Source organism: Ambystoma mexicanum, unplaced genomic scaffold (genome assembly GCF_040938575.1).
Source record: "Ambystoma mexicanum isolate Mex_15411 unplaced genomic scaffold, UKY_AmexF1_1 Mex_scaf10, whole genome shotgun sequence".
Classification (NCBI taxonomy): domain Eukaryota; kingdom Metazoa; phylum Chordata; class Amphibia; order Caudata; family Ambystomatidae; genus Ambystoma; species Ambystoma mexicanum.
Window position 1 is genome coordinate 1,882,501 of NW_027182325.1, and position 7,500 is coordinate 1,890,000.

The following is a 7,500-nucleotide window of genomic DNA, read 5'->3' on the forward strand; positions in this document are numbered from 1 at the left end:
TTTCCAAAATAATTGTATCCCGTTTTATAGCGGAAATGTTGGACAACATCATGAGGGCTGGAGCTACCTTTTTACATAGAATTAGCATACAGGTAGTGTGTTCATGGGTAATAAATCGACTTTCACATGTAATGCAGTACAGAGAATATTGAGTCCTTCAAGAGGCATGAAAGAAAACCATTATTGTGTTGATTGTTCTCTCCACCTCCCTGCAACAGACACAGGATGGATGAATTAAAGTTATCCTACCAGACATAGGAGTCCTGAATGGGCCCACCAGTCTTATATATCTCGCCTGATCGAGCCTGATCGAGCGATGAGCGTGGTATCATGTTGCAAGTGGCTGCATGGCTTAGCTTACTAAATGCAAATGCATAAGAGTAATATTCTTAGCATTCCTAGAGCCTACGGCCACACCACACTGAATGCACCCGATCTCGTCTGATCTCGGAAGTTAAGCAGTGTCAGGCCTAGTTAGTACCTGGATGGGAGACCGCCTGGGAATACCAGGTGCTGTAGGCTTTTTTGTGCTCCAAGTTCAGGAAGTGAGCCCTTTCTCAATTGCCTTTTAAAACTGCAAGGTCTAGCCGACTAGATGCTTAAAAGTACAACACTCACTAGGCCCAGAGCCTACGGCCACACCACACTGAATGCGCCTGATCTCGTCTGATCTCAGAAGCTAAGCAGTGTCGGGCCTAGTTAGTACCTGGATGGGAGACCGCCTGGGAATACCAGGTGCTGTAGGCTTTTTTGTACTCCAAGTTCAGGAAGTGAGCCATTTCTCAATTGCCTTTCAAAACTGCAAGGTCTAGCCGACTAGATGCTTAAAAGTACAAAACTCACTAGGCCCAGAGCCTACGGCCACACCACACTGAATGCGCCCGATCTCGTCTGATCTCGGAAGCTAAGCAGTGTCGGGCCTAGTTAGTACCTGGATGGGAGACCACCTGGGAATACCAGGTGCTGTAGGCTTTTTTGTGCTCCAAGTTCAGGAAGTGAGCCATTTCACAATTGCCTTTCAAAACTGCAAGGTCTAGCCGACTAGATGCTTAAAAGTACAAACTCACTAGGCCCAGAGCCTACGGCCACACCACACTGAATGCGCCCGATCTCGGAAGCTAAGCAGGGTCGGGCCTAGTTAGTACCTGGATGGGAGACTGCCTGGGAATACCAGGTGCTGTAGGCTTTTTTTGTGCTCCATGATTAGTAATTGCGCAACTTCTCAATTATTTTTCAAATTTGGTATGTTTCCAAAATAATTGTATCCCGTTTTATAGCGGAAATGTTGGACAACATCATGAGGGCTGGAGCTACCTTTTTACATAGAATTAGCATACAGGTAGTGTGTTCATGGGTAATAAATCAACTTTCACATGTAATGCAGTACAGAGAATATTGAGTCCTTCAAGAGGCATGAAAGAAAACCATTGTTGTGTTGATTGTTCTCTCCACCTCCCTGCAACAGACACAGGATGGATGAATTAAAGTTATCCTACCAGACATAGGAGTCCTGAATGGGCCCACCAGTCTTATATATCTCGCCTGATCGAGCCTGATCGAGCGATGAGCGTGGTATCATGTTGCAAGTGGCTGCATGGCTTAGCTTACTAAATGCAAATGCATAAGAGTAATATTCTTAGCATTCCTAGAGCCTACGGCCACACCACACTGAATGCACCCGATCTCGACTGATCTCGGAAGTTAAGCAGTGTCAGGCCTAGTTAGTACCTGGATGGGAGACCGCCTGGGAATACCAGGTGCTGTAGGCTTTTTTGTGCTCCAAGTTCAGGAAGTGAGCCCTTTCTCAATTGCCTTTTAAAACTGCAAGGTCTAGCCGACTAGATGCTTAAAAGTACAAAACTCACTAGGCCCAGAGCCTACGGCCACACCACACTGAATGTGCCTGATCTCGTCTGATCTCAGAAGCTAAGCAGTGTCGGGCCTAGTTAGTACCTGGATGGAAGACCGCCTGGGAATACCAGGTGCTGTAGGCTTTTTTGTACTCCAAGTTCAGGAAGTGAGCCATTTCTCAATTGCCTTTCAAAACTGCAAGGTCTAGCCGACTAGATGCTTAAAAGTACAAAACTCACAAGAACCAGAGCCTACGGCCACACCACACTGAATGCGCCCGATCTCGTCTGATCTCGGAAGCTAAGCAGTGTCGGGCCTCGTTAGTACCTGGATGGGAGACCGCCTGGGAATACCAGGTGCTGTAGGCTTTTTTGTGCTCCAAGTTCAGGAAGTGAGCCATTTCTCAATTGCCTTTCAAAACTGCAAGGTCTAGCTGACTAGATGCTTAAAAGTACAAAACTCACTAGGCCCAGAGCCTACGGCCACACCACACTGATTGCGCCCGATCTCGTCTGATCTCGGAAGCTAAGCAGTGTCGGGCCTAGTTAGTACCTGGATGGGAGACCACCTGGGAATACCAGGTGCTGTAGGCTTTTTTGTGCTCCAAGTTCAGGAAGTGAGCCATTTCACAATTGCCTTTCAAAACTGCAAGGTCTAGCCGACTAGATGCTTAAAAGTACAAAACTCACTAGGCCCAGAGCCTACGGCCACACCACACTGAATGTGCCCGATCTCGGAAGCTAAGCAGGGTCAGGCCTAGATAGTACCTGGATGGGAGACTGCCTGGGAATACCAGGTGCTGTAGGCTTTTTTGTGCTCCATGATTAGTAATTGTGCAACTTCTCAATTATTTTTCAAATTTGGTATGTTTCCAAAATAATTGTATCCCGTTTTATAGCGGAAATGTTGGACAACATCATGAGGTCTCGAGCTACCTTTTTACATAGAATTAGCATACAGGTAGTGTGTTCATGGGTAATAAATCGACTTTCACATGTAATGCAGTACAGAGAATATTGAGTCCTTCAAGAGGCATGAAAGAAAACCATTATTGTGTTGATTGTTCTCTCCACCTCCCTGCAACAGACACAGGATGGATGAATTAAAGTTATCCTACCAGACATAGGAGTCCTGAATGGGCCCACCAGTCTTATATATCTCGCCTGATCGAGCCTGATCGAGCGATGAGCGTGGTATCATGTTGCAAGTGGCTGCATGGCTTAGCTTACTAAATGCAAATGCATAAGAGTAATATTCTTAGCATTCCTAGAGCCTACGGCCACACCACACTGAATGCACCCGATCTCGTCTGATCTCGGAAGTTAAGCAGTGTCAGGCCTAGTTAGTACCTGGATGGGAGACCGCCTGGGAATACCAGGTGCTGTAGGCTTTTTTGTGCTCCAAGTTCAGGAAGTGAGCCCTTTCTCAATTGCCTTTTAAAACTGCAAGGTCTAGCCGACTAGATGCTTAAAAGTACAACACTCACTAGGCCCAGAGCCTACGGCCACACCACACTGAATGCGCCCGATCTCGTCTGATCTCGGAAGCTAAGCAGTGTCGGGCCTAGTTAGTACCTGGATGGGAGACCACCTGGGAATACCAGGTGCTGTAGGCTTTTTTGTGCTCCAAGTTCAGGAAGTGAGCCATTTCACAATTGCCTTTCAAAACTGCAAGGTCTAGCCGACTAGATGCTTAAAAGTACAAACTCACTAGACCCAGAGCCTACGGCCACACCACACTGAATGCGCCCGATCTCGGAAGCTAAGCAGGGTCGGGCCTAGTTAGTACCTGGATGGGAGACTGCCTGGGAATACCAGGTGCTGTAGGCTTTTTTTGTGCTCCATGATTAGTAATTGCGCAACTTCTCAATTATTTTTCAAATTTGGTATGTTTCCAAAATAATTGTATCCCGTTTTATAGCGGAAATGTTGGACAACATCATGAGGGCTGGAGCTACCTTTTTACATAGAATTAGCATACAGGTAGTGTGTTCATGGGTAATAAATCAACTTTCACATGTAATGCAGTACAGAGAATATTGAGTCCTTCAAGAGGCATGAAAGAAAACCATTATTGTGTTGATTGTTCTCTCCACCTCCCTGCAACAGACACAGGATGGATGAATTAAAGTTATCCTACCAGACATAGGAGTCCTGAATGGGCCCACCAGTCTTATATATCTCGCCTGATCGAGCCTGATCGAGCGATGAGCGTGGTATCATGTTGCAAGTGGCTGCATGGCTTAGCTTACTAAATGCAAATGCATAAGAGTAATATTCTTAGCATTCCTAGAGCCTACGGCCACACCACACTGAATGCACCCGATCTCGACTGATCTCGGAAGTTAAGCAGTGTCAGGCCTAGTTAGTACCTGGATGGGAGACCGCCTGGGAATACCAGGTGCTGTAGGCTTTTTTGTGCTCCAAGTTCAGGAAGTGAGCCCTTTCTCAATTGCCTTTTAAAACTGCAAGGTCTAGCCGACTAGATGCTTAAAAGTACAAAACTCACTAGGCCCAGAGCCTACGGCCACACCACACTGAATGTGCCTGATCTCGTCTGATCTCAGAAGCTAAGCAGTGTCGGGCCTAGTTAGTACCTGGATGGAAGACCGCCTGGGAATACCAGGTGCTGTAGGCTTTTTTGTACTCCAAGTTCAGGAAGTGAGCCATTTCTCAATTGCCTTTCAAAACTGCAAGGTCTAGCCGACTAGATGCTTAAAAGTACAAAACTCACAAGGACCAGAGCCTACGGCCACACCACACTGAATGCGCCCGATCTCGTCTGATCTCGGAAGCTAAGCAGTGTCGGGCCTCGTTAGTACCTGGATGGGAGACCGCCTGGGAATACCAGGTGCTGTAGGCTTTTTTGTGCTCCAAGTTCAGGAAGTGAGCCATTTCTCAATTGCCTTTCAAAACTGCAAGGTCTAGCTGACTAGATGCTTAAAAGTACAAAACTCACTAGGCCCAGAGCCTACGGCCACACCACACTGATTGCGCCCGATCTCGTCTGATCTCGGAAGCTAAGCAGTGTCGGGCCTAGTTAGTACCTGGATGGGAGACCACCTGGGAATACCAGGTGCTGTAGGCTTTTTTGTGCTCCAAGTTCAGGAAGTGAGCCATTTCACAATTGCCTTTCAAAACTGCAAGGTCTAGCCGACTAGATGCTTAAAAGTACAAAACTCACTAGGCCCAGAGCCTACGGCCACACCACACTGAATGTGCCCGATCTCGGAAGCTAAGCAGGGTCAGGCCTAGTTAGTACCTGGATGGGAGACTGCCTGGGAATACCAGGTGCTGTAGGCTTTTTTGTGCTCCATGATTAGTAATTGCGCAACTTCTCAATTATTTTTCAAATTTGGTATGTTTCCAAAATAATTGTATCCCGTTTTATAGCGGAAATGTTGGACAACATCATGAGGGCTGGAGCTACCTTTTTACATAGAATTAGCATACAGGTAGTGTGTTCATGGGTAATAAATCGACTTTCACATGTAATGCAGTACAGAGAATATTGAGTCCTTCAAGAGGCATGAAAGAAAACCATTATTGTGTTGATTGTTCTCTCCACCTCCCTGCAACAGACACAGGATGGATGAATTAAAGTTATCCTACCAGACATAGGAGTCCTGAATGGGCCCACCAGTCTTATATATCTCGCCTGATCGAGCCTGATCGAGCGATGAGCGTGGTATCATGTTGCAAGTGGCTGCATGGCTTAGCTTACTAAATGCAAATGCATAAGAGTAATATTCTTAGCATTCCTAGAGCCTACGGCCACACCACACTGAATGCACCCGATCTCGTCTGATCTCGGAAGTTAAGCAGTGTCAGGCCTAGTTAGTACCTGGATGGGAGACCGCCTGGGAATACCAGGTGCTGTAGGCTTTTTTGTGCTCCAAGTTCAGGAAGTGAGCCCTTTCTCAATTGCCTTTTAAAACTGCAAGGTCTAGCCGACTAGATGCTTAAAAGTACAACACTCACTAGGCCCAGAGCCTACGGCCACACCACACTGAATGCGCCTGATCTCGTCTGATCTCAGAAGCTAAGCAGTGTCGGGCCTAGTTAGTACCTGGATGGGAGACCGCCTGGGAATACCAGGTGCTGTAGGCTTTTTTGTACTCCAAGTTCAGGAAGTGAGCCATTTCTCAATTGCCTTTCAAAACTGCAAGGTCTAGCCGACTAGATGCTTAAAAGTACAAAACTCACTAGGCCCAGAGCCTACGGCCACACCACACTGAATTCGTCTGATCTCGGAAGCTAAGCAGTGTCGGGCCTAGTTAGTACCTGGATGGGAGACCACCTGGGAATACCAGGTGCTGTAGGCTTTTTTGTGCTCCAAGTTCAGGAAGTGAGCCATTTCACAATTGCCTTTCAAAACTGCAAGGTCTAGCCGACTAGATGCTTAAAAGTACAAACTCACTAGGCCCAGAGCCTACGGCCACACCACACTGAATGCGCCCGATCTCGGAAGCTAAGCAGGGTCGGGCCTAGTTAGTACCTGGATGGGAGACTGCCTGGGAATACCAGGTGCTGTAGGCTTTTTTTGTGCTCCATGATTAGTAATTGCGCAACTTCTCAATTATTTTTCAAATTTGGTATGTTTCCAAAATAATTGTATCCCGTTTTATAGCGGAAATGTTGGACAACATCATGAGGGCTGGAGCTACCTTTTTACATAGAATTAGCATACAGGTAGTGTGTTCATGGGTAATAAATCAACTTTCACATGTAATGCAGTACAGAGAATATTGAGTCCTTCAAGAGGCATGAAAGAAAACCATTATTGTGTTGATTGTTCTCTCCACCTCCCTGCAACAGACACAGGATGGATGAATTAAAGTTATCCTACCAGACATAGGAGTCCTGAATGGGCCCACCAGTCTTATATATCTCGCCTGATCGAGCCTGATCGAGCGATGAGCGTGGTATCATGTTGCAAGTGGCTGCATGGCTTAGCTTACTAAATGCAAATGCATAAGAGTAATATTCTTAGCATTCCTAGAGCCTACGGCCACACCACACTGAATGCACCCGATCTCGTCTGATCTCGGAAGTTAAGCAGTGTCAGGCCTAGTTAGTACCTGGATGGGAGACCGCCTGGGAATACCAGGTGCTGTAGGCTTTTTTGTGCTCCAAGTTCAGGAAGTGAGCCCTTTCTCAATTGCCTTTTAAAACTGCAAGGTCTAGCCGACTAGATGCTTAAAAGTACAACACTCACTAGGCCCAGAGCCTACGGCCACACCACACTGAATGCGCCTGATCTCGTCTGATCTCAGAAGCTAAGCAGTGTCGGGCCTAGTTAGTACCTGGATGGGAGACCGCCTGGGAATACCAGGTGCTGTAGGCTTTTTTGTACTCCAAGTTCAGGAAGTGAGCCATTTCTCAATTGCCTTTCAAAACTGCAAGGTCTAGCCGACTAGATGCTTAAAAGTACAAAACTCACTAGGCCCAGAGCCTACGGCCACACCACACTGAATGCGCCCGATCTCGTCTGATCTCGGAAGCTAAGCAGTGTCGGGCCTAGTTAGTACCTGGATGGGAGACCACCTGGGAATACCAGGTGCTGTAGGCTTTTTTGTGCTCCAAGTTCAGGAAGTGAGCCATTTCACAATTGCCTTTCAAAACTGCAAGGTCTAGCCGACTAGATGCT

The 7,500-nt window shown here is 46.9% G+C and overlaps 18 non-coding genes and 6 pseudogenes across 18 annotated transcripts; all 24 read left to right on the forward strand.

Annotated features, from left to right (window-relative positions):
* The first annotated feature begins 403 nt into the window (after nt 1-403).
* On the forward strand, nt 404-522 carry LOC138549033 (5S ribosomal RNA). Its single transcript, XR_011292821.1, has one exon. It is a non-coding gene; the product is annotated as a 5S ribosomal RNA (ribosomal RNA).
* Nucleotides 523-628: 106 nt separating this feature from the next.
* Nucleotides 629-747, forward strand: LOC138541641 (5S ribosomal RNA). The gene has a single exon (XR_011289643.1). It is a non-coding gene; the product is annotated as a 5S ribosomal RNA (ribosomal RNA).
* Nucleotides 748-853: 106 nt separating this feature from the next.
* LOC138549212 (5S ribosomal RNA) lies at nt 854-972 on the forward strand. Its single transcript, XR_011292997.1, has one exon. It is a non-coding gene; the product is annotated as a 5S ribosomal RNA (ribosomal RNA).
* Nucleotides 973-1,077: 105 nt separating this feature from the next.
* On the forward strand, nt 1,078-1,186 carry LOC138543511 (5S ribosomal RNA; annotated as a pseudogene).
* Nucleotides 1,187-1,650: 464 nt separating this feature from the next.
* Nucleotides 1,651-1,769, forward strand: LOC138538676 (5S ribosomal RNA). Its single transcript, XR_011286766.1, has one exon. It is a non-coding gene; the product is annotated as a 5S ribosomal RNA (ribosomal RNA).
* Nucleotides 1,770-1,875: 106 nt separating this feature from the next.
* On the forward strand, nt 1,876-1,994 carry LOC138539883 (5S ribosomal RNA). The gene has a single exon (XR_011287944.1). It is a non-coding gene; the product is annotated as a 5S ribosomal RNA (ribosomal RNA).
* Nucleotides 1,995-2,100: 106 nt separating this feature from the next.
* LOC138550231 (5S ribosomal RNA) lies at nt 2,101-2,219 on the forward strand. Its single transcript, XR_011293987.1, has one exon. It is a non-coding gene; the product is annotated as a 5S ribosomal RNA (ribosomal RNA).
* Nucleotides 2,220-2,325: 106 nt separating this feature from the next.
* LOC138547928 (5S ribosomal RNA) lies at nt 2,326-2,444 on the forward strand. The gene has a single exon (XR_011291752.1). It is a non-coding gene; the product is annotated as a 5S ribosomal RNA (ribosomal RNA).
* Nucleotides 2,445-2,550: 106 nt separating this feature from the next.
* On the forward strand, nt 2,551-2,659 carry LOC138546668 (5S ribosomal RNA; annotated as a pseudogene).
* Nucleotides 2,660-3,122: 463 nt separating this feature from the next.
* Nucleotides 3,123-3,241, forward strand: LOC138549034 (5S ribosomal RNA). Its single transcript, XR_011292822.1, has one exon. It is a non-coding gene; the product is annotated as a 5S ribosomal RNA (ribosomal RNA).
* A 106-nt stretch (nt 3,242-3,347) lies between these two features.
* Nucleotides 3,348-3,466, forward strand: LOC138549224 (5S ribosomal RNA). The gene has a single exon (XR_011293009.1). It is a non-coding gene; the product is annotated as a 5S ribosomal RNA (ribosomal RNA).
* Nucleotides 3,467-3,571: 105 nt separating this feature from the next.
* LOC138543513 (5S ribosomal RNA) lies at nt 3,572-3,680 on the forward strand (annotated as a pseudogene).
* A 464-nt stretch (nt 3,681-4,144) lies between these two features.
* LOC138538677 (5S ribosomal RNA) lies at nt 4,145-4,263 on the forward strand. Its single transcript, XR_011286767.1, has one exon. It is a non-coding gene; the product is annotated as a 5S ribosomal RNA (ribosomal RNA).
* Nucleotides 4,264-4,369: 106 nt separating this feature from the next.
* On the forward strand, nt 4,370-4,488 carry LOC138539884 (5S ribosomal RNA). The gene has a single exon (XR_011287945.1). It is a non-coding gene; the product is annotated as a 5S ribosomal RNA (ribosomal RNA).
* Nucleotides 4,489-4,594: 106 nt separating this feature from the next.
* LOC138550233 (5S ribosomal RNA) lies at nt 4,595-4,713 on the forward strand. Its single transcript, XR_011293989.1, has one exon. It is a non-coding gene; the product is annotated as a 5S ribosomal RNA (ribosomal RNA).
* Nucleotides 4,714-4,819: 106 nt separating this feature from the next.
* Nucleotides 4,820-4,938, forward strand: LOC138547929 (5S ribosomal RNA). Its single transcript, XR_011291753.1, has one exon. It is a non-coding gene; the product is annotated as a 5S ribosomal RNA (ribosomal RNA).
* A 106-nt stretch (nt 4,939-5,044) lies between these two features.
* Nucleotides 5,045-5,153, forward strand: LOC138546395 (5S ribosomal RNA; annotated as a pseudogene).
* Nucleotides 5,154-5,616: 463 nt separating this feature from the next.
* Nucleotides 5,617-5,735, forward strand: LOC138549035 (5S ribosomal RNA). The gene has a single exon (XR_011292823.1). It is a non-coding gene; the product is annotated as a 5S ribosomal RNA (ribosomal RNA).
* A 106-nt stretch (nt 5,736-5,841) lies between these two features.
* LOC138541652 (5S ribosomal RNA) lies at nt 5,842-5,960 on the forward strand. The gene has a single exon (XR_011289654.1). It is a non-coding gene; the product is annotated as a 5S ribosomal RNA (ribosomal RNA).
* Nucleotides 5,961-6,066: 106 nt separating this feature from the next.
* On the forward strand, nt 6,067-6,175 carry LOC138544165 (5S ribosomal RNA; annotated as a pseudogene).
* Nucleotides 6,176-6,280: 105 nt separating this feature from the next.
* LOC138543514 (5S ribosomal RNA) lies at nt 6,281-6,389 on the forward strand (annotated as a pseudogene).
* A 464-nt stretch (nt 6,390-6,853) lies between these two features.
* Nucleotides 6,854-6,972, forward strand: LOC138549036 (5S ribosomal RNA). The gene has a single exon (XR_011292824.1). It is a non-coding gene; the product is annotated as a 5S ribosomal RNA (ribosomal RNA).
* Nucleotides 6,973-7,078: 106 nt separating this feature from the next.
* On the forward strand, nt 7,079-7,197 carry LOC138541664 (5S ribosomal RNA). Its single transcript, XR_011289665.1, has one exon. It is a non-coding gene; the product is annotated as a 5S ribosomal RNA (ribosomal RNA).
* A 106-nt stretch (nt 7,198-7,303) lies between these two features.
* LOC138549235 (5S ribosomal RNA) lies at nt 7,304-7,422 on the forward strand. Its single transcript, XR_011293020.1, has one exon. It is a non-coding gene; the product is annotated as a 5S ribosomal RNA (ribosomal RNA).
* Nucleotides 7,423-7,500: the final 78 nt, after the last annotated feature.